General features: G+C 35.6%; 1 long non-coding RNA gene across 2 annotated transcripts; it reads right to left on the bottom strand.

Moving 5' to 3' along the window:
* Positions 1-3,390: 3,390 nt before the first annotated feature.
* LOC121074555 lies at positions 3,391-23,035 on the bottom strand. Of its 2 annotated transcripts, none has more exons than XR_005822412.1 (3): positions 22,998-23,035; positions 10,402-10,480; positions 3,391-5,956 (listed from the first exon to the last, which is right to left on the bottom strand). It is a non-coding gene; the product is annotated as an uncharacterized LOC121074555 (long non-coding RNA). The 2 variants fall into 2 exon arrangements; XR_005822411.1 differs by lacking the exon at positions 22,998-23,035 and adding an exon at positions 19,076-19,232.
* Positions 23,036-27,162: the final 4,127 nt, after the last annotated feature.

Genomic DNA, 27,162 nt, shown 5'->3' with positions numbered 1-27,162 from the left:
AGGCAATTCTTAATAATCATCCGTAAACAGGATGAGGTAGCTGAAGCGCTATGACAGTAAGTGCAAATATAAGCTGTCCAACTCTAAGAAGGCTGTCAGTCTTATTGCAAAACCAAAGTCAACACCAGAGACCCGTGTCTTTTCTGTACTTGGTCGCTATCAAAAATAGAATGCCCCTATCCTCATGTAAGGTAGGAAGCCTGTCTTGTACTACTAATCTTTGTGGCCATCTTGTTTAGACAAAGGAAAAAAGCAAGTATTTTTCTACCAATATACAGATAACTTTTTAAAGCTATAAACACGAATCAAAATAAGACTCCAGAAAAATTAACAGCAGCTTTGAAACATATTAGTATCAGAGAGTGAGTGCCTGCTTGCTCTTTTTCTGTTCCTTTTTGCCTTTATTGCAAAGTGCTGCAAAACTAAAATTCCAGACCTTTTCTGCTATATATTTTCACTGTTTTTTCTCACCAGCTGTCAATATTTAGTAGTTCCTGCACAGTCACTTGGATGTTGAAAGAAAGCAATTGGAATTCAAATCCTAACTAAACAATAAATGTGTAAATGACAATTTTGATCGTCAAATCTGCTGTAGGCAGAACAGAATTAAGCCTCAATATAGAACTGTGGGCAGAGGAAAACAGCCATCCTCTGTTACTAGTTTAAGGGCAACAATGTAAAGGAAGATCTCGTAGTACTACTAGTCAATATTCTGTTAAAAGGTCTCATATTGACCATCTGTATTGTGCGTAAAATGATTAAAAATGTATGGTAGATTATGTGTGACTGCTTAGAGAGAAACACGGGAGATGTTGATTATGTTTAACTCAATGTGTTCACCTGGTTTCTATCGAAAGTAGGGGTAATTAGTATGAAAACTTAGGAAAAAGTAAAACCACAGCTTTCTTTTAACTTCAGTATTCCATGGTATGTACTGGTTGCCCACCTCTTTCTCCACTGAATTTAAGTCTAATGTAAATGTACAGGTTGTGTATGAGTGAGTCTAGCTTCCTCAAACATCTTTTCATCTTTTATTATTCCAAAATAATTGGAAATTACTAGGACTGGCTATAGTTCTTTTCTGCATATATGAGTTGTACAGCACTGTTAGCAAACAGAAAACTTTCAGCTGCTTTATACATTCACCTTCTAAGGTAAATGCCACTTTTGTACTTTCAGGATGTAGAATGTGGTTAATAGAGAAAAGACCAGGAAGAGAAGACAAATAATAAAAGCAAGGACCTTTGGTAGAAACCTGGATGTAGACAGTGGACAAAGGAAAAAAAGGTAAGAACAATTCTAGAACACAATCAGTGTTGTCTTTGATGGCAGAAGTCAAGTGGGGAGTGATTTTTCATTCTGTGCTTATATAATACATACCAGCAAGATGGCCTGATCAATTTTAAGTATCATAATACAACAAAGTATTATAACAATTAAATTGAACGTACAACTAAGTGAGAGTTACATAATATCATTCCTCATCATCGAACACTATGTACTGTGTAGGTAAATATCACTAATTCTATTGTATAGAAGGAGGTGTATATATGATCCAAATACTTCGTGGAAGTGTGAGGTATTCTCCTCTCCAATAGATTATTTCGCTACAGATACTAAACAGGTACAGTACACTGAACTACTAATAACGATGTGAAGGTGCTCTGTTCTCAAACTTGGGGTTAAATGTATTATTGTTTTACCATGTTTTTAATATGTAGGTTTTAATATAGAATCATTGAATTCATAAGAAAAAAGATAATGTAACAGTCAAAGTTTAAGCTTGAGATTTGGAGAGCAAATCCCATCTACCAACTTGTGTATCCTAGTTTCTGTGAAACATCCTACAAATACCATTGTGTGGCTGACAAGAAAGGCTCATGTTCAAAAGGTTCTCAGATTTAGGAGGCTGTTTCATGTGACTAAATGCAGTAGGCTGAAGGCCACTGCTTTCTTCATGTAATCCAATGTATTATCTAGGTCTGAAATCTCTCAAGTCTGAACAGTATATGTTTCTAGTCAGTTCCATTAGTCATTGTTCTAATACATAGACTACAGAATTTGGGCTAATGCTTTACAAAGTGTACATCATGCTCAGGTTAATATCAATAAAGAACAGACAATTCCTTTGCCAAAAAAAAAAAAAAAAAAAAGCTTCTGCAGAGTTCAAGGCACTGATAAATTCAGCTTTATTCAGTGACCTAAGAGCTTCTTGGTATGAAAGGTTATTTCACCTATAAACATCTGCTTTTAATCTGCTTTTGCACTATGACTTCTTAAACAATACCATCATTTTTTTGGACTTTTCTTACTAGAGCTATTCAGCTTTTATCAAAATTGGTAATGTTGCGCTGCTTTTTGCTACTCAGAAAAATGATAGTTTAAAGCAATGTTATAAAACACTTCATGAAATAACATGTTTTTATTGCCTTGTTTTTGCAACTTGTTTTTGTTTACCTGTAAAATAGTCGATGGGACCAAGTAATACAGTGAAGTTCAGGATATGTTTGTAATTCTTTAAATTATATAACTCACTAAACTGAAGGCTACATCAAAGCCAAAAGCTCAGTATTACTAAGAGTTGGTTGATATTGCATATCCAAGAGAGAACTTTAATGGGTTATGTCTTCCCCTAAATAGCTAGTGTAATGCTGAATTTGAAAGCTGATACTTTACTGGGACCATTACATGACTCTGTGTACTAGTTTCCACTGTGTCAATTTTGCAGATCATAACTGCTACTGCAACAAATATTCAAATGCTTATTATTATGCAAAGATTTGCATTGCTCTCAAAACAGTGTATTACCAGAAATAATGCTGTCGTTGTTGTTAATTTTCTATTAATCTGGAGACAAAAACCCTATTTGTAAGTGTGATGTAGCATATACATATGAATAGATAGTGGCAGCTAAAGATGACCTATCTGATCTGTGAATTTCTGAACATGGGTTGGGAACATCAGTCATTAATGCCACTCAGCTAAGAAGTGAACGATTTTATGGAATTCTTTTTAGTCCCAGAGCACCAACTCCTGCATTTATTAGTTTCAATATGCAAAATCTAATACTATTCATCATCTCCAGTCAATGGTGGCGAAAAGAATTCTATGTGCTCCTTCTGTTGGTTACGTTGAAAGATTTGGTCATTGCCTTAATGTAACTGTGAGTTTCCAGACAGATATTAGCCCTGGTTTCTTCTGTGGCAATTCTGCTCTCAGGCGGTATCTTTCCTTAGATTGCCATGGTGTATGTCTTCAGAAATCGTCAGTGCAAACAACTTGCATTCTTAGAAATCTGTGTAACAGAAGTATCTTTATTTTTACAAGTCATGAAATGTCTGTGTCCACCTCTATGTGGATGTTTTCTATGGGTTTTTGAATACAGAAATCCTTAGGAATTCACTCAAAAGTTACAGATCTCCCTCCGATTGTCCAGTCATTCAATTCTCGAAGAGTTTGTGCCTTCGTACTGGCTCTGGCATCTGTTAGACTGGTGGTTTGTGGAACCCTGCACAAAGTTTTGCAAGCCTCCTGTGTTCTTCACTGATGCAGCTGCATTTACTGTAAAGTTTGCATACTGAAGGAAGTTTTTACCAACTGGTAAACTTCATTACCTAAATTAGCAAGATTGACAAAGATGACAACATGAAGTGCTGAGGATAAGGCAAACTGTAAGGCCTCAGCTCTTCCAGGTAGAACTCAGAGCTATAAATACCCTTAGGGAGGTGGCTGTGCCAAACAAACAAAACACCCCACAAAATACTGTTCTTGCTTATATATCATGTCCTTCATCTACAAAATGCAGTCTTCTCACAGCTCAGTCCCTGGACAGTGGGATCAGATGAGTTCTACTATTCCACTGAAGAGCAAAGACGTATGGATTAGTTTAAACCACAGTTGAAAAGGCTAAAGGAACTAATTTTGCTGAATAAACATCATCCAGCTCTCAGCTTCTGTATTTTAGAACCTGGTTTATTAATGACTACGGTTTACCCTAATGCATAACTGTAAATGTTTGTGACTCTGTATTACATTGAAATAGAGGAAACTCTGTTGAAACATAAGAAAGAAACTTTTTTACTGTCAGAGAGATTGAATATTAGGACAGGTTGTCCAGAGGTTGTGGAGTCTCCATCCTGGGAGATATTAAAGACCTGACTGGAAAAGGCGCTGAACAACCTGCTCTGGGTCTGCTGAAGCATGATCAGATTGGGTCAGATGGTCCCTCCCAACCTCGGCAATTCCGTGATTTGGTAAGATGTTTTTAGCTTCCAAAAGAAGGGATAGCATCATGATTCCAAGAGCCAAACATGCCTCATATGTGAATCACATCCCTCATATAAGACTGCTGTTACACTAAAAGGGTTTAAATATGTTCTCATTATCTTTGTGTGATTTTAGCCAAGGGAGAAACAATCTTTCAGTTTTAAGTCATACTAATGAATACCTGGGGTAGGGGGAATGGCAGGTGTTTCCAAGGCAAATGGCCAAACATACATTTAGTCACTCATGAAACATTTAATTCAATGTATATAAAAAAGCTATAAATAATCAAGTTCCTTTTCTTTCTGGCATAATATTTGTAAGTAGCACTGAAAAGATTGCATACATCCAATGACATTTGTAATTGATTTAAAAACTTAAGAAAAGTTGTTCACTAAGAGAGAGGTGTGTGAGAAATTTATGGCATCTCTGCTTTCTCCCAGTGCTACCAGTTACAGATTAGTTAAGAAATGTACTATGAATGCAGCAGAGATAACAAAAGAAGTAGCAAATTGTTGCTAGGAAAAAAAAAAAAAGTGTATGACCACAGATCAAACAGCAAAGGAGGCTAAAATTGAAAGCTCAATGTGGCCTGGGGCTGCTGAACTCCCTGTTTTCAAACACAAAGCAAATCCAAGCATAAGCTGTGTTAGCTGTAAAGAGCTTCTACCCACTTTCTACATGAGGTTCTCTATTACATAGCAAAAAGTGACCTTTAAACTACCTTGACAGATAGCAGCTGAATAGAAAATTAGAGTCATTAACAGGATATCTAGAGAGCAGACTATTGTAAAAAAATGATACTAAAAGGCAGATGTTAACAATTTGCAACCCCAAAAGACAGCTACAATAAAACCCTACATTTCTAGTGTTCTGAAAAATTGTTATTGAGTTTCAGCATAACATACAAACAAAAGGTGGATATATTTTTCTGTCTCTAGAGCCAAGCATTACAGAGACCAGGATGTAGCATTACAAAGTCTAGAAAATATTCAGATTATTCAAACAAAAAATTGGTATAAAAATGCAGTGATTTGCATCTGATGAAAATGAAGGTTCTAAATGAAATCAGTTTAATCTAGTCCAGTCCAGGTAATTCTGTTAGTTGAAAAATGTATTATGTTTAGATATTTAATATTTTTGAGCTTCTTAAAACCAATACAAGACAAAACAAACTAACAAGCATATAAAAAAAACTAGAAATCTAGACGGTAGTTGACCCAAAGAACAAAGCTAATTAACTTAAGCCTTTCTTTTTGACTTTCCATATCAACACAGACAAAATTTTCTTTATTAATGAACCTAGTCAGGCTGGATTGCGCAGGTTTTTGTTCTGTGCATAAATTCAGGAGAACCATATCAGAATATGTTTACAAGTCAATTTAGTTTATTGACCAGAAAAGAAATCACATATAATCATTCAGTGATAGTTTTACTATTAATTCATGTCACTTGATGGAGTACCTGGGAAGATGAAACTGAGCAATACTGAAATCTGTAAAGCCATAATATTTTTGGTCATTGAAATCTCATGTCAAAATTATTAACAGCGACAAAGCAGTGAATTTCAAACGGAGCAGAAAGTTTCAGATGGACAGTGAGCTTCTTAGGCATTCATGGTCAGCCGGAACGGCAGCATGGAACAACAGCATGTATCTTCCTTTGCATGCCACTACAGATTTTTGGCACTTTCCTGTCAAAAAGATAATAAAAATTGTAAGGAACTCAGAGGAGCCCCAGGAAAGAGGAAACTGAAGACTGAAACTAATAAAGGAAAATTATAAGTATGCTATAAATACAAATTGCAAAACATGGCTATTTTATTTAGAATAAGGTTTACCATTAAAAAAAAAAAAAAGAAAAAGAAAAAAGAAAGTACTAAATTTAGCTTAGACAAGTGTATTTTAGTGAAAAATAAAATCTGCATATGTGGAGAATGAAATTTAATGAACTAGCTAAGTTTTTTCCTTTTCTTAGATATATCTCTTTTTTTTGTTTCACAAGTTACTGAAAATACATATCAAAAGTTATAACTGATCTTCAAATGTGGAACTTTGTAAACACAATTTAATGTTAGAAGAAATGTTATGATTCTTGATATGAAAGACAGTGTTCATCATAGAATTTGTTTTGTTAAAAAGTTTATTTTCATATAAATCAAAGCCATATATTTTCTTTCTTTCTGATTTGAGGCATCCCACTGTCTTTAAATATCCTTGAGTTGAGGCCTCTCCTCTTCTCCAGATGTTTCAGGAATGTAGTCATTCTATCTTTTTTTTTTTTTTTTCTTCATCACTAATTGCTGTATCTTTTAAGGTAGACGGTTAAAAGTTAAGTGCTTGAGAGAATGTGACTGGACCATGTTAAATTAAGGCCAGCAAGGGCACAGGCTGGGACAGTAACTCATGTGTATGTTTCTGATCACTGACCCTGAACTTGCCTTATAGTCCTTCTCATAAATTATGATAGCCTGAAAAGAATTACAATGAAATATTGTTTTAGGGAGTGTCAGGCTTCCCTTTCAGTCTTAACAGACACACTTGGAAGCAGAGTGGGTTTCCTTTGGATCCTCTCATTCCTCTAATATGAAGCTTTAAGCGTTTCAATTTGGGACTTGTATCCCACCCATCTCCTTGTTCTTCTTAAGAGTTTCCTGAAACTTCCTGTCTCTTGTATTACTGCATCAAACAAACTGCAATTTACTGATTAGCTTGTTACTTTGTCCCTATCTTTTATAACACACATGTTGACTAGACAGTTATCAAGATTTCATTAGTGTTTCTTTAACCACAGTATCTTAAAGAGTATTTCTCCAGAGGATCAGGTGATGACTTTGAGGAACGATGGAGGGGTTTCCCTGACCTCTCTGATACTGCACAAGCTTTGTTTAAAATGATGTGTTTATGTAAAGCTCAGACATATATCATACTCTTAATAATGTTTGGAAACTACTGGATTATAGTACCAATACTGACCAAAAGGAAAATAACAATATGCAGAAAATCTAAATGCAGGGATTTCTTCTTAGGGACTAAAGAAAAACTTCATGAAGGAAGTGAAAGAGTTGTTGGTTTCATGCTAATTTACACTCTACTTCTGATCACTGCATAGACTGAGTGTTTTTATGAGCTTCTCTGGCTGAAATAAGTTGCTGTCAGTTCCTGTTGTCACTACCACTAGTCAGCCCTTTTTAACGAAAATGAAATTTTGCCAATTTTATTTCAGGCAACTTCCTGCTTTTGAATCATAAGTGGACTTACAGGCCTATGCTAACAAAAGGGGAAAATACTGTACATCCTTATTAACCTCTGCAAGCTGCTGGGGGGAATAACTGACCCAGCCTTCTCCCATTTTTGTTTACAGTCAGGGAAAAGAATTTTAGAAAGTTTTTGTGAACAGAAATCAGGCAAAAGGATGAGAATGGATTGAAGTAATCTGTTCTTTTTATTTTTTTATGTTTTAATTTTAATTTTTTTTTTTTGAGGAGGAGTCAGGTATAGCTTTGAAGTATTTCATGTCCTTTATACTTTTAAGATTATTTGTAACACTTATACATCATAAACATTTTTGAATAGCAATTAGTTCTGAATTATTTTCTGAAAAACATTACATGTAAATGAAGTTTTCATCAATTTTAGTGCATTTGATTCACTGTTGAATAGTCACTTTATTTTAAAATAAACAGTATATTAACAGAATACAACATTATATTTATTATATTTATAATGAATAAAAATAGTTCAAATAAGTAGAGTCTGTGTAAACTAAGAACAAGTTGTATTCCACAGAAATAACAAGGTCCATTTTTCAATAAGAGCCTTTAGGAAGTATGCGATCTGCTTGAAATCAGTGGTTCTCTTGTTATTGGCATATATGTATGTCAGCAATTGTCACCATGCAGGTCTGGCAATTTACTTCTCAAGTTTGAAAATGTGAATAATAATCTGTAACTAAGCAGGAAAACACAACAGAAATATGTAGATGGGAAAAGATTAGAATGTAGGTTCCAACTGACTTGTTATTTGTGCATTTTTTTTCCCTTTTCATCTGCCTGGTATAAGTATGATTAAAGGTCAGTACAAAAAAAATGTCTAGGTGACTTAGAGCTTGACTTGCACTTGAAAGCTGGATGGACCTGTGCTCCTAAATCAGTTACATCTGTCTGGGAATTCCACTGGAATATATAAAGAATCCTTTAACTACACTACAAATTAAATGTAACCCTAGTTCCAAAGATAAATTTCACTGTGTAAATTAATTCTACAGTCTTGTTTTGTCTGTAGCTGGGCTAGACAGACTGGTAGAATGGCTTCAAGAGGTGTGAGTGTATTTTTTTAATAGATTAAGCCATTTCTATCCCCATAGCAACAGTGCAGCCCTCATTCATATTAATTAGCTCTTAATTCAGAAGCTTTATGGCAATTTGAATGATAGCACATAAAATATAATTATTTTGTTATTGCCTTTATCCATTATTTGTGCATTTCTATAAAGAGATGTTTAGGTTTTGATTTGGTGCATCATGGAAATAAAAAAGCTTTACATGTACATAAATTTACAGTCCTGTTATTTAGGAGTTGTTGGTTTTTTTGTTGTTTGTTTTTGTTTCTCTCAGGTATACTTTTTTGAGGAACTATCTGAGAGAAAACTGTTATGAAAGGGAAAAAAAATCTTACCCTCCAATTCCTCTTTTTCAAATAACCTTTTACAATTGTTTTCAACTGCTACTCCAACTTTACCAGACTCAGTAATTGCTGAGTTAGGCGCATGGACAGAATCTAAGAAAAACCAAACCAAACCAAACAAAAAACAACAACAACAACAACAACAAAAAAAAACCACTGAGGATATTTAGTGTTCTGGTGAAACTGTGCAGAGTCTGAGTAATAAAGCATCTACCAAATCCTTCCATTTGATTTCTACATATAGGAAAGTCAAAGGGCAAATTTCCTACTGCAATATGTTGAATCAATTAATGTTTATGATGGAAACCAGGCAGGCAGGCCAGTTGGTTACCTTCCAGACATTTACAGTGGGCAAACTGCCCAGGCCAAGTAGCCATTCACTGAGTGCTTTGATTCTGGATTGGAAGACTCTACAGGTTCCCAATCCTGAATACGTCGACTTTCAGACTTGTGTCTGTGTTTTATTCCAGGCTGATAATTGATGTTCTTACTGTTCACTTGGAATGGACTGCATAACTGATAAAGTCTATTATTGTAAAACTCAACACAAGTATATTAAATTTTATATTATGAAATCACTATAGAAGTATATGTAATGGAAGGAGAAAGGCTTTTGCTGTGTGTGTGTATATATATAGTGCATATATATATTTATATAGACGCTATGCTAAATAAACAATTTTATGTATATAAATGTTATATATATATACATAAAACTTGTGTATTTAATATATAAATTACCAAAGCTAGAAATTCCAGTTAAAAGGGAGATCACCTAATTGACAGTTTAATGATACGTACATTAACTACAAAGTGAAATTGAATGCCAGTTGTTACATTAACAGTGAGCAATAAGAATACAACTTACTGATTAGAATACGAATTTCTAAAGCATTCAATAAATAATGAGTAAAAATAAAAATATGCAAAAACTGAAAATTTAAATGAGTATCAATAATATAAAATTGAAACACTAATCATATCATATAATTAGACCATTAAAGTCCACCTTGACAAAATTAAAAGAAAACAATTCACCTTGCTAGAATGACACAGTCAAATTGATACGTGCCTGAGAAACAAAATTTTCATGTTCTGAAAAATGTAGTCATAGATGAGTACACACGGAATACAGATCTATCAATGCACAGTTTTTCTACAGGAAAAAATACTTTGCAAAATGTCTATATTTTAATTTATTTGCATGTGTTTTGGTATCTGCTCTGTCCTCTGTGACCTATCAAGAGATGGACTCTTGTTATGACTTTACAGAATATCCCGGGGTTTTCAATATAATTAGAATTTTCGCTGTTACTGTGAATACAATTGATCAGATTTAAAGGAGTATATAGTTCCACAAAAATTACTTAGCAGAGTGGGAAGATATAAAAGCACTGAAGATTTATGACATCGCTCTCAGTGCTATACATTCGTAAATTTATTGTAGACATACCTGTTTGAATGCTTGCTGATCCCCAGATATCTTCCATTTGGATTTTGGTCATAAATGAAGGGTTTTAAAAATCATGTGTCTGTAACAAAGACAGAAAATGATACAGCCAGAGCTTTAATTAATGTCTGGAGAATCTTGGAATGTCAGTGCTGTCTAACCCTAAATTGCAATGCTAATGCTAAAACCTCAGAATATACGTAAATTGCTAATTTAGTGGTACCTATTGCAACAGTGAGCATACTGTATTCATGTCTTAATTCAGAGTTAGTCTAACAGATTGGCCTAGGTACTTGCTTCTCCCAGAGTTATAGGCTTTATTTCTTCTTTACTTTTGAAATGTAAGCAAATCTAGAAGGCTTAAAAATTAATAACTGTATTGTTCACTCTAGTTGCAGCAACAACATTGCTATCTCTGTATGAGCAAGGGCTAATCTATATTGCCTACTTAGCATTATTTATACCTGACATTCAAAGGAGGGGAGACCCGTAATGCCTGCAGATGTGTGTGGGAAGTGCAAAATCACGTACTAAAACCATGAATCTCAGTCTATACCCAGAATTAAATATTTTTCTTTCTAAAGGTAGACAATGATGAATTTTAATTGGATTTTGATTTTTAGCTCTCTCAGAGCAACATTTTCCAGATTAATAACTGCTGTTCAACATCCAAGCAAGGCACTATGCCACTTTGAATACATCATATGACCTCTCTGCAACTCAATTCATTGTCTTCAAAACTAATAAAATGCTTTAATTCTCATGGCATCTTTAACTCAAAGATCAGGGGTCTTAATTCAAGACTGTAGGCTGCCTGACAAAGCAGTATGGCATAGATGACAATAATAATGTACTTGATTATTTTCAGAATTTAAATTAGCTGAACAACTTAAATAGGAAGAAAAAAGACTGATTTGAAATAAGTTGAATAAATCTGTTCTTAACATATAAAATGCTCAAAATTGCCTACTTTCCTAAGAATCTAACCAGGATGCTCAAGAGGACCAGGGAATTACACCATTTTCTTTACTGAATATTCCAGGAACTTCTATCGTATACTGGAGTAACTTCTCTCTCTCTCAGCTCAGTTTCCTCCTCCTTTTGCCATTCGGCCCCTGGTTTATCAGTTCACCACCTAGACACAATAGAGCTAGGGGAGTTGTCTTTCATCCCTCTCCTAGGTAGTTGTATTGTCCTAAGCAGCGCTGTTCACCATGTGTACAACTTGATAGTGTTCAGCTTTTACTGAAATGCATCTTTAAACAAATGAAGCATTAAAATAAATATTTTAAATATAAGAAATATTGTCTATTTGATTAAAATTCTGGTTAAATGCAACTACTTCAGTTGATCTGTCTATACAAAGGTGCTGTCAGAAAAAAGAAGAAAAAAGTCTCTATTAAAATCTCTGGAGGTAATTCCATGTAATTGAGTCTTAAGCCTTTTCTAATCTATATGTAGCCACTGAACAGAAGCAGGGAAACTTAAAAGGCCGTACTGAGCTAAGACTCAGGAGACCTAAGGTAAAAACTTCACACATTTTCTTACTTCTTTATGCAGTGCAATAGGACTGGTGTAATAAGAAGTAACTCAACAAACCCTCTAGGAAGCCAGTCCTACAGAAGTACTGCCAGAGAACTATTGGTATTGCAGTGCCCATGGCAGTTCAAAATTGAGATAACAAATGAGCTTAAAATTAAATTTAGACCATGCTTTTTCTAGTCTCTGAGTTTGTTAGCTGACTGTTCCTGGGCTGTAATCTGCTGCTGTCCTGCTGCATAGCATTGGGTACTTTTCCTCGCCAGTATGTGTTTATATTTCCACTGTCTGTTTTTACTTTTTTTTATTGCATTTCCTATGGGATTCAAACTCACGCTCATTGTACATGTGTTCTGTTCTATGCCTAGCCATGATTTCAGATGAAATGATAAATTACCACTTCACAGAATAAAAATGAGATTCATATAGCCATTGTGACTGAAGACCAAACAACAGTGTGGAGGCTAAATATATTTGGATACCAAAACACTTCAATCACAAATACATCAATTTTACAGATGCATGGCTTCCCTGTTCTGTGGTAGCAATGGTGTGGCCCAGGACAAACCAGGCAGATGAACCTGTGTAACCCCAGTGCAGGGTTCTGGGGAACCCTGGCCTCTGTTGGGGTCTCTGGGTGTTGCAGAGGGGGGCTTGAACCCTGTTGCAGGGCCATGGGGTCCCCTTGCAGCCTCTCAGGTGCTCCTTTATCAGGGTTCTCTCTGGAGTCTCTAACCCAGTATCTCTTGGAGTCTCCCGGAAAATTATTTTCCACAGTTACAGGATTGGGTAGTGAATAGTTTGTTCGTGACTGTTCAGATTATGCTGATGTGTGCTGTTGTGAGCACTACCAATCTGTGTGTTAAGGGCATTTCTGAACGCAGTTACACTTTTTGGTCATCAACAGGTTATTTGCATAGTTTGGCTATCTATTTTCTTGATCACTCAAAACCTATTCAAGGGGCTGTTTTCATGTTTTCATAGTTCTGCTTAACAGCTTGGTTAAAGTTCATCTACTGCAGCACTAACAGGTATGCTAATCAGACCTAACTCTCCTACTAATGGCTACAATGGCTGAGCACAACTGAGATGGAGAGCTCTGGCATCTCTGCTTCCTCCCATGACTAAAGAGTCCATTTATTGTTCCCTCAGAGTATTTTTCTTGCCTTCTAGACAGAGGAAAAAGAAGCAAAAATAAAAGTAGTGTACACATTTAAAAATAGAACAGGTGGGAGGGATGATGACAAAATCTTCACAGGAAGATTCTCTGTCCTTACTACAAATTCCTCAACTTAAAATGTGTCTAGGAAATTCCCTGCACTTTCAAGGAGTTTCTGTCTGCTTTCTAGAAATGTCTCAGCTTTCCAGGAATTCCTCAGTCTTAGTATACCTTTCTAGGAATTTTTCTAGCTAGAAACTTTCCAGAAATTTCCCAGAGCTTTCCATTAGGTTTTGACTGATTTCTAGGAACTTTCCTTTTAAGAACAATAATAGGAATATTCTAGTGATTACTAGGATTTTTTCTATCCAGAACCTTTCTACAAATTTCTGTAGTTCCTTAGTCCAGAACTTTTTCTAGGAATTTCCTTGTAATATCCAAGAATTTCTCACTACGTGCTAGGAATTCTGTCTAGGATTATTCTAGGTCTTCCCCAGTGCTTTTCAGGAATTTCTCATCCCAGAACCTTCCTAGGAATTGCACCTTGCTTTCTAGGAATTTACCGCTACTTTCTAGCAATTACAAATTCTAGAACCTTTCTAAACATTGTTGAGCATTTTTTTTAGGAAGTTTTCAATGCTTTCTGAAATTTCACTAATCTGAAAACTCTAAAGGACATTCAGTGTGCTTTCTAGGAATTTTTATGCAATTTCTAGGAATTTCCCACCACATTTGAGAAATGTTTAACTTCTTTCTAGGAGTTTTTCTGTTTGTAACCATTCTAAGAATTCCCAAGCGCTTTCTAAATGTTTTCCTATGCTTTCCCAGAATCCCTTGATATTGAAACTTTCTAGGAAATTTCCAACGTTTTCTAGGATTTTCCCTGGTATGTTTCCTTCCATGAACTCTTCTGTTTAGAGCCTTTCTAGGAGTTTTGCAATCTAGAAAGGTTCTCAGGGCAAAGGCATAAGGAACTAGAAAAAAAAAGGTTCTGCATAGTTATATTTACAAAATTATGTGTGTCTGGCCAGAAAGAAACAAGCTAAAGAAAAATAAAATAGGCTGTGAATTACAGTAGCTCACAGTAGCAATTCAGGTCACAGAACTTTCACCTGCACTAGCTATATAATATACCTGCCAAACACATGCTACTTGGAGCCAAGTTTCAGTATCAGACTGATTAAATTAACACCTCTGCGCAACAGTGCCATATGATGGCAGACTTTGTAACAGAGCAAACTGATTTATGGTTGACTCAATTTTAATGATCAGACTCAGAATTATAGTTCTTGAGTAAGTTTCATATCTGCCATGGCAGAGACACCTATTATTTAATTCTGCTGGCTGTAAATTAATTAAATAGATTGTTTATAAATTATTAATAATAATAATAATAATAATTTATTTCCTGGATACTTTTTACCTTGTTCCTAGCCTATAGATATATTTTAAGACATATTTAGGAAGAAGTAATTTCACTATATTTCATCATCCTTTGTCTGGTGCCCATAGAGATTTTCTGGATTTATAGACAGAGACATAAACTTTGTCAAGTAATAGTCTACCTGCTAAAGCCAAATACTATTCATTTCAAAATTTAGTTGAAATAATTTCTTACTGCAAAGACTTTACATTTCCAGAGTATTCCGTCCCCAAAGAACGTACAAGTGCTTTATAAATTCTGGCTTTGAGAATCCAAACAAAGTATTGGACATCCTTGGGATATCACTCCACACTTCCTCATTCAGTGAGCAGATTTTTATGTGGTTCAGTAAACACAAGGAACCATGTACATACATGCTGTGATGTAGGATCCAAATGCCATTTCCTATCTAGGCTCATGTAGTAGATATGCAGCACCTTTGAGGACTGAGTTTGCTCAATGTCATACCTCTTATGAAGAGGGTTAGAAATATTGTCTTCTGGACACAAATACCTAGGCATTAAGGTAGTTCTAGTGAATCTAAAGAAGTCACACAGAAAACAAAGCACAGGTGAAGAAGAAATGTCCTAGATCTTATTTTTGCTGCTTAGTTTTGCAGTATAGGAAAAGCAGATATTTAGAAAGACAGAAGGCTGACTTCTCCAGTCGTTTCAGTAAAAAAATTATGTAGGGGCTCCAGAAGACTAATAAGAATTCCTCACTGCAAACTTGTTAAGGTGTAGGACTTCAGCCATAAAGTAAGCTTTGAATCTGTTGACTTAGCTGTGTACATAAAGATTAGTGAAACAGTTGAGAGGTGAATCTACCTATCTGTACAGCTTCTTGGATCAGCTCATTCTCAGTCCAATTGCTAAGTGCTTGGTAGAAAATATTGCCTAACGGCACTAACACCCACTGTTTTTTGTTTAGCATGGTGGTATGTATTGCCTCCATTTGAAAGGGTGATAGCAACAATCAAGGTCTTTCAGTATTAGCAGTTTGTGCCAGACAACTAAAAATAATCACCATCATATATTCCTCTAAAATATATTTTTTAAAAAATCAAACAAAATTATATTGCTTGAAAATAGAGAGTCTTTAAAGTAGCAGTCCTTTAAAAATACAATAGTTCAGACTCATCTGAGATTTCATGGGTCCTGTAATAATGCAGCTGTTTTCCTCAGGGTGTTCTCACTAATTCATAAAAAAAAATGTACTTGTTATGAGCATTCTGAAACCCCAAGGAAAGCAGCTGTGTTTTTGATGAACTGGGCCACATTTTCAACACCTCTAGCAAAAGAGACATTTATAGAGGAATTCTGTGCATTATATATCCATGAGCAACATTTTTTTTTTATGGTAACGACATATAGTGCTCTTCGCAGAAATTTACACAGCAAAACAGCCCAACTGAACATTGAGTTGAGCTGCAATATGAAATTAAAAACATGACCTCCAGCAGAAGACTTGCCCTAAACTCAAAACATGCCACCCAGACTGAACTTGAAGACAACTAAGGAAATTAATGATTGATATAGACATGTTAGATGTTAACTTTGTATGTTAAATTCAGACTTTTTAAATTCTTTTCAATTTTTGTTTGCTTTTAATGCATTCCTGAAGTTACAAAAATGTAAGGAATGAGTGATAGTAGGCGATCTTGGTAAACATGCTTTCTAGAACATTAGTAAAATATATAGTCAGGACAAAACAGAAACTTTTATGCTTCCTATGTTACCCATTCCCGCCAAAGGATTATTTTCTTATTTGTTCTCTCAGTCCAAAAGTCGTTATAGCCCCAAATTGCATAATTTTTGCAGTTTTCAGTTTTATACAAGTTTCATAGATATTTTAGTCTGTTCATATTTATATGCTATCTTTTCTTCCTACATCTACTCAACCAATATTGTCTCCTTCAGATTTTTTGAAACTTTTCATTTGTCAAGTATGACATGCTATACAGGACCATTCTTCATGTATTAAAACCATCTTTCTCAAGTATCTTTCAATAGTATAATTTTTCATCACAGCAGTTTTCCTATCATTTTTAAAGTTTATTTTTTCAGTTTTTAAATTGTTTCATACTCAGACAACCCAGCTGAAGTGAGTGTCTTTTGTTCACTGACTTCCCTCAGTCTACTGTTGCACCCTGTATTGTAATATTAGCATGGGAATTACTTAGATAAACATACTATCATTTCCTATTGAAATGTCTTTACTTCTAAATGTTGCTAAGTTTTCCAAGTGAACAGTAGCTAATCTATTTCTTCTTTTTATGTCATCCTTTTAATGCCTTATTCTTTGATCTGAGTCCCTTAGGATATACTTGCTCCTTGTCCTTTTCTTTGATCTTTATCTCTTTCCTTTATTGTATTTGGCTTTCTTAGTTACATCTCCTACATCTCTTTTTTGCTATCCTTCACCTTAAGGTTGCCACCCCATTGCAATGCTTCATCCGTCAACTATCTGCACCAGCTTTCATTTCTTTTTTTGCGGGGGAGGGGACGTGGCTTTCAGGATAGCACTTATCTTGTGTCTCTTTTGATCCCAGTCTATTCAACAGACAGGCTGTTCAATGTTGTTTTGTAGTTTGTTCATTTTTTTCCCTGTCTTAGTTTTCCATGCAACTTAATTATATTCACTGATATTTGTGATATTTGACTCTTCTATTTTGTCTTTTTTTTTTTTGGGGGGGGGGGGGGGTTGCTCTTAGCTTCTTAGCCTTGGTGCCAGAACACGCTTAGGTTCCATCCTAACTAAACTCAGGAATGTGAATAATTATCTGTTCACCTGAAGTGAACCATAATCTGTTTATTCTCATCAAATGATAAATAAGTCCACTTCATTTACATTTGTTCAAGACACAATCATTATCACCAGATCATTTCCTAAGCAGGAATTTGGTTGATTTTACACATTTTCATTTTAAAATAGTTTCCAAAAATTTGATGTTTTATAGAATAACAGACTTAAAATTTAGTTTCTATTCCAGTTTATTAATCTCCCAGATTCCTGAATGTAAAATGTATGCATGAGAATGTAAAGTGTATGCATGAGAATAGGAAATGAAGACTTTTGTAACTTGAAACAGTAAGAACGATAGATGGGTGATTTGCTGAGACTGGGACTGTTACTAGCTATGTATCGGTGAGCAGAAAACTAAAACAAAGCATAAGAAGCCTGCATCTTCCAGTTCTAAGCACAAGTGGATGCCAGAATACTGGCATTGCTACAAGTGATCCATGTGATAAAGCCATGTGATAAATCTTAGATATTATGGGCCAGTTATAAGAAAGAGCATCCTCTAAGACACTAACAAAATATGAAATGCACATGTTTCAGAACCCCATTTTTCATTTCTTTTTATGGACAAGTGCATGGAACTCAATGACCAGAGGAGAGAGACCAGCAGACAATTTAAGTATCAAGGCTCATGTCCACAGCTGGTCTAAACTTGTGCATCTCTGCTCAAATCAGTAAATTTACCGTAACATGAAATATCCTAAAATATGTCCAGGAAATATAATCCTGGCATTTTAATCAATTCTGCAAAAGTACAATAAAAATGATGCTTTCCCTTAATCAGTCTGTATTGGTTTAACAGGAATAAATTTAGACAATGAGATGAGAATGTTTTTCTGAAATTTTGCATGTGTAAACACAGTCAAATGCACTTACATGTCAGGTCCCTGTGTAAACAAAGCTATGGAAATGAAGGTTTAGAGGACAAATCTCACCAATTTATATCTACTCTTATTTCATCAAGTTCATTAAAAGGAGAAAACTAGGAATATTAAAACTTTAGGGTCAGATCCAGTAAATCAGTGAGCTATATAAATGGCTTATTGCAAAGCATGGTATAAGTCAGTGGAGAGATTTCCATTGACTTCAAAAGAACTTGGATTAGACTCGAGTGTATTAAAGGCTATACAGCCAAAAATGTGGGCAAGTGAAAATCAATGCAGACTTGTGAAGTATTGTGGATGTACTTGCAGTTTCCTCCTGTTAGTCTTGACAGCAGTTAGTCCTCAAATGTGTTTCTCTAATTCAATAAATAATTTATGAATCAGGGTTTAAGACTTCTCAGCTACAATTAATGATGTTTTTAATGATTGGTATTTTAATATTTGTCTAGGCCAGGCATCTCTCCAGTAAGGTAGAGATCATAGCAAATAGAAATATAGTAAATGATTAATTAAGAGTGGGGAAAAAAAAAAAAAGGGGAAAAAAAAAAAAGCAAGCTTTAGAACACCTACCATTTTCTTCTATCCACCCCCAGTGGTCTTGTTGTCAAATAGGAAGCAGCACTGGGGAAGCAGTGTAGACTCAGAATACTTCACACCAAAGAGCAAATGATAAAAAACCTCTAAACTGAGTAGATTGTCACATTTACATTGTCCAAGGAGCTCCTCCATATACTCTTTCAGTAATTTAAAATATCTTTTCATTAAAAACTTTTTTTTCTTTTAATGGGAAACACTTAAACAATGTTTTAATGGGCAGTGAAAAGTGAGTGCAATCTTTATTTGCTTGTCAGAAAGCTTCATTCCACTTACCATGGATGTAATATAGTGCTCTGATGCTTATGGTTATATAAATATATCTTTTATTACATTATTCCAGTAGATTTTACAATGCTGAAGATTGATGCAAGAAAACTGGAAGAGAACGTATAGCGGATTTCCCTTATAAAAGAAATATCAAGCAGTTAAATAGGGTGAGAAGGGGATGAAAATAAATTAGTGTTCACGTTATCTGTTGAACATTGAGTCAGTCCTGTGAACTGACTTACGCAGTGGAAGGAAAGACAGGAGATGATCATTAAATCCAAGCGCGTTTCATATTGTGTTTAAGAAAGTAGAATTAAGTTTCCTAAATTTTACTGATTCATCTTCCATTCTTAACCAATATTTTCTAACATGTTGCAGTGCTGGACACTTTACAGTGTGACTGGCATTACTGTTTATAATCACATTATAATGCCAGGCATCATAGATATTTCTTCCTTGTGTTATCTCTGTGAAGAATATGATCTTCTGAAACAAATGTACCAAAGTGTAAAGCACTTTGATTTATGACCTCAGCAACTTACAGACTAGGAAATTAGTCAGGAAAAGCTTGTGAGACTGTTTGGTAATTTTGATGATAGAGATCAGGGTTTTACAGGCTGTATCTGCACTTAAATGTTGAGGAAGAGAAGAGCGCAGTGATTCCTGCCCTGCGGGGATAACTGCAGTGGGTGCTCAGGTCATCTCCCCAAACTGAGCTCAGCAGAAGCTTCTGCAGAGCATCAACCCGGAAACTGGGAAGCAGTCCTGGTTACTGTTGCATTAAAGTAGTTGAAATGAACCAAAGTATATGAAAAGGAGAGTGTAACTGCCAGTTACCCAATTGTTTTGGTTGGGAAATCAGGTAATGGATCAGGCTTGACTGACTGCCCATATGTACACTGGTTCGGTTCCGTGGCTACACAACAAATATTTAAATTCATAGCAAGTCATGAATTTCCCAAAATCTACCATTCCAGAAAGGAATGGTCACACAGGCATATTAAATAGGAATCTCAGTAAGTAGAGGATAAGTATAAAAATACACCTCTGTAAACTGTGCTGACAGAATTCAGTGGACTTTCTGCACAATGCCTGTTGAGTTGGTGTGTTTGTCAGGATGGGCTTACTGAGGTAGTTGAATTGCCAATGTGCTTCCTCAAGGCCTTGTGTCTTCTGCTGCATTTGAAGGGCCTATGCTAATGTGGCGAGTTGACCCTGATAATATGTGTGTTTATAGACAGTATGACACTCTTCGGGTGAAGTGTCACTGGGCACAGCATATGTCAGAAAAAAAAATGTTCTTTTATTTACACAGAACAAAGCATTTTAACCTTGAGGCTGAGAGATATGTAACCCATATGCAGACCTGCACACCTTCAATATAATCCCTTTTCTTGGAGTTATGGCCTTATTAATGATAAGATACACTTGATTTAAAACAAAACAAGCAGCAACAAAAACGGAGAGATCTACCATGCCTGTATGTGTGACATAGTTGGGAACAGGTTCTGAAAATAAAATAATAATAATAAAGAGAACTCCTTGCTTTGTACTTGAGCAGTGTAAGGCAATATATGAACAAAATGTCCTATAAACATTCAGTTATGTATCAGATGATAGCTGTCTCTGATTTTACAAATAATTTTTAGAAAAGTTCTTCAGAGAAGGTAGCTGTACATCCTGTCTCACTGTACATCTACTTACTGTTCTAATAAACCCATTGATTTCCAGTACATCTGAAAACTGCAATCCTTCTATGTTATAAGGTCCTACTGGGACTTAAAGGGGGCCTACAGGAAAATGAGAGGGACTCTTTCTCAGGAAATGTAGTGATAGGACAAGGAATAATGGCTTTAAACAAAAAAAGGGCAGACTTAGATTAGATATTAGGAAGAAATCCTTCTCTGTGAGGGTGGTAAGGCCCTGGAACAGGTTGCCCAGAGAAGCTGTGGATGCCCCATCCCTGGAAGTGTTTAAGGCCAGGCTGGATGGGGCTTTGAGCAACCTGGTCTAGTGGAAGGTGTCCCTGCCCATGGCAGGGGGACTGGAATTAGATGATCTTCAAAGTCCCTTCAAATCTAAACTATTCTGTGATTCTATAACAGCCTTCATAGTGTCATGGTTGTGTGGGTTTTTCAGGTATATACACAGAGAATGTGTATCAGTGTTTGCATGTATATTTTTATGAAGGATGACTGTGGAATAGCTAATTAGATTCCAGTAATATTTTTTAAAACTATAAAATTACCTTGAAATGACAGTATTTTTTATGTTCCTCTGAAATCTGTATCACTGACATTTCAAGGACAGTGTAAATTATTCAAAAGAAATTCCAGCACTCAGATTTAGGATTATACTCACAATTTTCATAACAATTAAACGTGCAAACTTATCATGTTTTGTTTATGGAATACATTTTTAATATATATTAAATACAAGCTATTTCATCTGAGTAAATATACACCATTTTAAAACATTAATTTCCACTTTGTTTGTACCAATACTTTTCATTATTTAATAGACCATTTTTTGCTTGCAAAGAAATTGAAGTCAGACAAACAAGCAAGTTATATTTCAGACTTACAGACTTGTACAATATGGGGCAGCACCTTGCTTTTCTGACTTCAGAGGATTAAAAAAAACTTGATTTATATATTAATCAGCAAATGGGTTTGATAAAATCAATTCTGTAATGTTATCCTGAAGAACCTGACAATATTAAGTTGAAAATTTGTCATCAACAAAGTTGTGCTATAACCAGGTATGGGTTAAATAATAAGCTTTTTCCATTAAAACATTTGTTTTAATTAAACAATTGTTTCCTCCTTCAAATAAACCAGCTACCAAGTTCAGCAACATTCTATTAAAGCTACTTTATAAATATTCATATTTATGGAATCATATATTGTATTTCCATATCAGAAAACCATTTAGTTTGAATTCTGCAATTTTATTAGAAGGAAGGAGGATTACGAAGATAGCGGTTTTTGGAGTTGTTACTGGTAGTTGAAATGTGTAGTGCTACCAATGGTTGTCATAGTATAAAAGGAGAAAGAGGGAAAATTGACAGTCTAGTATTTATAACACATTCAATTCATAAGTCTAAACTTGGATCTACTAAATATTTTTGGATCTACTAAATATTTTTAAAAATACAAAATCTGAAAGAGATGAGCATCTCTTACTACCCAGACTTGAGTAATTTGTTGTAGTCTTCTAATGCAGTATTTCTATAACTAATCAGAACTATTTTGTTAGATTTTATTATAAGAACAATAGATATATACAAAGTTTTTTTTTTTTTTAAGAACAATAGATATATTTAAAAAAAAAAAAAAACAACTTTGTGTTTACATGGGCATGTATATATTCCTGAAACAGTTCTAGAAAGTTCATTACTTTTATGAACAATGGCTATGAAATAAGACTTCAATGCTAGTTCTACAAAGGCTTGGCCTATGTGTCATATATTCTGAATAATGCCTTTTCTGTTTTGTTAGGTTAGGGGTCTAAATACTGTTATATTAGGAAGGAGGAAAGGGGAAAGGACAGGACGGGAAGGGAAAGGAAAGGGAAGGGAAAGGGAAGGGAAGGCAAGGAAAGGCAAGGGAAGGCAAGGGAAGGCAAGGAAAGGCAAGGCAAGGGAAGGCAAGGAAATGCAAGGCAAGGCAAGGCAAGGAAAGAGACCTACAGGATGTTGTGGTTTAACCCGGCCGGCAGCTAAGAACCACACAGCCGTTCGCTCACCCTCCTTCCTCCCTCTCTGGGATGGGGGAGAGAAATGGGAAAGTGAAGCCTGTGAGTTGAGATAAAGACAGTTTATTAAGACAGGAAAATAATAATAACAATGATAATAATAATAATAATGATAATAGTACTACTAATAATAACGTGTACGAAACAAGTGATGCACAATGCAATTGCTCACCACCTGCTGACCGATGCCCAGCCTATCCCCGAGCAGCCGGCCCCCCACCCCGGCTAGCCACCCCTATATATTGTTTAGCATGACATCAGATGGTATGGAATACCCCTTTGGCCAGTTTGGGTCAGCTGTCCTGGGTCTGTCCCCTCCCAGCTCCTGCTGCAACCCCAGCCTGCTCGCTGGCAGGACAGAGCGAGAAGCTGAAAAGTCCTTGGCTTGGTGTAAGCACTGCTCTGCAACAATTAAAACATCAGCATGTTATCAGCGCTCTTCTCATCCTAATCCAAAACATAGCACCCTACCAGCTACTAGGAGGAAAATTAACTCTGTCCTACCTGAAACCAGGACAAGGATTATTATTTGTTTATATTATCTGCAGAAGAAAGAAAAAGTTTTAAATGTCAGAACTGTCTTGCAGTAATATGTCAATTTCAGACGATACCTGTGAATACCGAATCCAGTTTCCTCTTAAAAAAAAAAAAGGTATTTACAGTGCTCAGCCTGACACGATTGACTTCAATAAACATGTTTTCTCACAGTTTTATTCTCAATTCAGATCTGAGATTGTGATTATTATTTAGTGATGAAACATACCAAAATATGCATATAGAACTCACCAAAATAAATGGAAGAATAAGCAGATTTTCAGTTTGCTTGCATACAGCAATAAAATATTTTATATACATATAAAATCTATGCTTCTATAATTAAGCAGGATTCTGTAAGAGGAGAAATAAGTTAGGTAAAGAGTGTAAAATAAAGTTCTGTTACTGTTTTAAAAAGTGAACATATGAAATGACAGATAATTAAATCAATTTTAACTTCCTACAAGAGCATCAAGGTTCTTCATCTAAATATAAACCTAGCAAATACTTTGTGAGCATTTAATAAAAATTGCAACTGCAGCAAAGCAACATCTGTCATCTGGAGTTTCTAACCTGCTGATCAGTAGCAAGTGTCTGTTAGAGAACACTTCATTTGAAATTTATTTCACCTTTTGAAAATGTGCAAGTCTTCTGTTCTCAGGCATCCTGAGTGTATCCTTTGACCCCGTTTATTCCTCTTCAATTTTATCTGGCAGAAAAGTGATATACTTTAAGAGAATCTAATAACGTCATCCCATGTTTTAGTCATCCACGTATCTACTTCAAATTCTTCAGGAGATGACAAGGATTGCTTGAAAACCACTGGTACCTTCCTGTCAGTCCCTTGACTCTGAGATGAATTCATGCATAAGTGAACATCGTGGACCAGTGGAGCAAATCTGAAGCAAATAATGCTTTTGTAATTTTCCAGATCTCCCCAGAGAGATCTCCTCCTACATGGCAGGCGATGAAGTCTGACATCTTGGCTACCAAAGTGCTTTATAAAACAAGAGACTTTGTATGGCTGGTGGGGCTCCAGAATATTTAGAATAGTAAATGGATTTCAAAAAACTGATGTCCTGCGTTGTATTGTTAACTTAAATGAATGTTGAAGCACATGTTTTTTTTTCCTAAGGAAATGTATTACATTACTTGGGAAAAAAGAATGAAATTTGGGGTTAATGTAGAAAGTGGTGTTGCGCTTGAGTATATGAGCCCCTTTCTTTTCTTTTTCTCCTTTTCATAAAAATCTTATTTCTTAGCTTCCCTTAGAATTTAAAGGGAAATTGTTGGTTGGGTTTGATCCAATCTAGGATGTCACAGCTACTAGGTTTTTGGGGCTACTCAACTTGCAAAATATTCAATCCTAATCTTGAATACCTTGGGTATTGTCAAAATATTTCCTTTCATGCTTGTAGTCACATGAACAAAAATGAGTGTTTTATGAAAACCAATGTTCTTTGTCATATCAGCTTTTTTATTAAATATCTACTGTATTAATGCACTGCACATATCCTTCATGTTGGCCTCGATGTTGTAGTCTGATCTGCCAGTGGAGGGTCCTGCACTGAGGATAGGACACCTTGAGTTTCCTAGAGTCCTACATGAGCTCAAAGGGGTAACCGTGTGGTTCAGACTGACAGTGTAGGCTTTGAGGACTGGTCATGGGTACATTTTGAACTGAAGATCAACTCTTTGTTCTAATTCATGTTCTAAACAGACCCAGAACACCTTTGGTATCTTGTTGCCCATGGCAATGGTCAGGTTTTCTACCTATGGGTGGAAATTGAGTTCAGCAGTGCCCAAGAACCCTGTGTGTCTATGTGAAATACCTCAAGATTTTTCTCTTCTGAATAAATATTACAGAAAGTATTTGAGGCTGAAAACTGAACCTGCAGGACAAGATTATCTATCTCATCAGAGATCAAAATTCTCCTTCACTGCTTCTTTTATGAATTATTTCCTAAATTTGGGCCTGAGTCACTGAAGCCAGATTGTAAACAAAGTGGGAAGTACATCTAGTACTGCATCTAGTACCATGTTTTGAAGTTTCTGAGAGGTCACTCTTATGCTGCGTTTAGGACATCAAGTAAGGACCTGACAAAAATAGCTGTTCTGCTGGGGAAAAGGAAATGCATCTGGAAGCTGGGAGAAAATACTGGAAACATTTTGTAGTGGGAACAAGTGGAGTAATGCTAGATCACTGCTCCATATCAGGCTTGTAAGCTTTGTTCTGCTCCATGTCTCTCATTGTTCGTGCCTCCCTGTTTCCAGAGGAGACCTAGCAACGGCCAAGCTCCAATCCTATCCCACCAGCTGCTTTCATCTAACAGTCTGAGACATTCTCAGCTCCTCTGAGACTTTTGTGAGCCTTTTATGTATTAAGAGTAACAAATAGGAGCATTTAAAGCAATACTTAACTAAGTTCTGCTACCTCAGCAGTTTCTTGCCCTATTGTTAGCATTATATCTTCTAGTGGCCTGACCTTTAAGCATAAGTATCTGCCTGTATGAAATAATAAAAGGAAAAAGTTGTATTTATATGACCTAGTATATTTATTTTCAGAAGTACATGTATGAACACATACACATGGTTATGTGCACACACTGGTAAAAGAATTACACAGAGCCCTGAAGGAGCCTAATATTCATTTTAGAATCCATCAGAGTAACTAAGAGCAAGAGGATATGTGCACTTCATAATGAAGTATTTTCCTTTTTTTTTTTTTTTTTTTTTTTCTGGCAGAATTAGCTTCTCACTCATAGAAACAGTTTTCCCTTGCTATAAAATCTCCATTAAATGGCTACATTCATTATGCTGCTACCAAGGCATCTCCATCTAGATGTGAATTTTTTGCTCCTTTCATTTTTTCTTTACTTGTGTCCAGCTCACTCTCAGTTCACTGATCCTTTCAGTGACCTAAATAGTTTCACAGTATGCAGGAGTTCAAAAATATAGATGCAGCAAAGCAAATCAGGAATGGTCCTCTGCCTTCTGAAACCACTTGCCCTCTTCATCCTTGCTATATTTGGAGAAAAATATTTTGACAGGAGTTTATGAGTGATACATATACAGTATCAACAGAAAAACAAATAGGACTTGAAGAAATAGCTGTATGGAATACTAATGTATCTCTTCCATAAATAATTTCTCTTACACCTTAAAGAAAATAGCTAGCTGAAACCTCAAGAGCTTCCCAAGGCCAGAGTCACTCTTTTAACTCCTCTACAAGTAAATATGCTATTTAAAGGGATTGAGGCCTTACTGTTTACAAGGTGTGGTTTATGGCAGAATAGATGAAATCTTGTGCAAGTAGAACAGGATTGATTTGTGCTCCCTGTTATGTGGGAGTAGTCCCTTGGTCCTGATAAGGGAGCCTGTGGTTTCATTTGCAACACCCAGGTGGGACAATACACTACTCTCAACCCCATCCCATGTGTTTTTAAGTCTGTTTATGTTACAAAATGATGTATTTCAAATTTGAGCTAATTATAAAAATACCATATACTCACAATATTTTTATTTCAGTACCTTAGGCCTTGGTCAAAATATTGTTCTACTTCAGCAGTATTCATAGTGATCCCCAAAATAAATAAATGAGTTTAAATTTGCATTACTCTTAACAGAATTATGTCAATTTGCATCAGGTTGAAAGCTGTACCAGGAACTTGAGCTGAGTAACAACTTGGCTGCTATACTGAGTGGGACTTTGTCAGATAAAAACCATCATGTTGTGATCCAAAATTTAATCTTGGTCGTTATCCAATGTCCATTCCCCTTAGGGTTCACTGAAAGTGTAGCCA

The sequence above is a fragment of the Cygnus olor genome, chromosome 9 (genome assembly GCF_009769625.2).
Source record: "Cygnus olor isolate bCygOlo1 chromosome 9, bCygOlo1.pri.v2, whole genome shotgun sequence".
Classification (NCBI taxonomy): domain Eukaryota; kingdom Metazoa; phylum Chordata; class Aves; order Anseriformes; family Anatidae; genus Cygnus; species Cygnus olor.
This window is presented reverse-complemented; position numbering and strand designations above follow the sequence as displayed.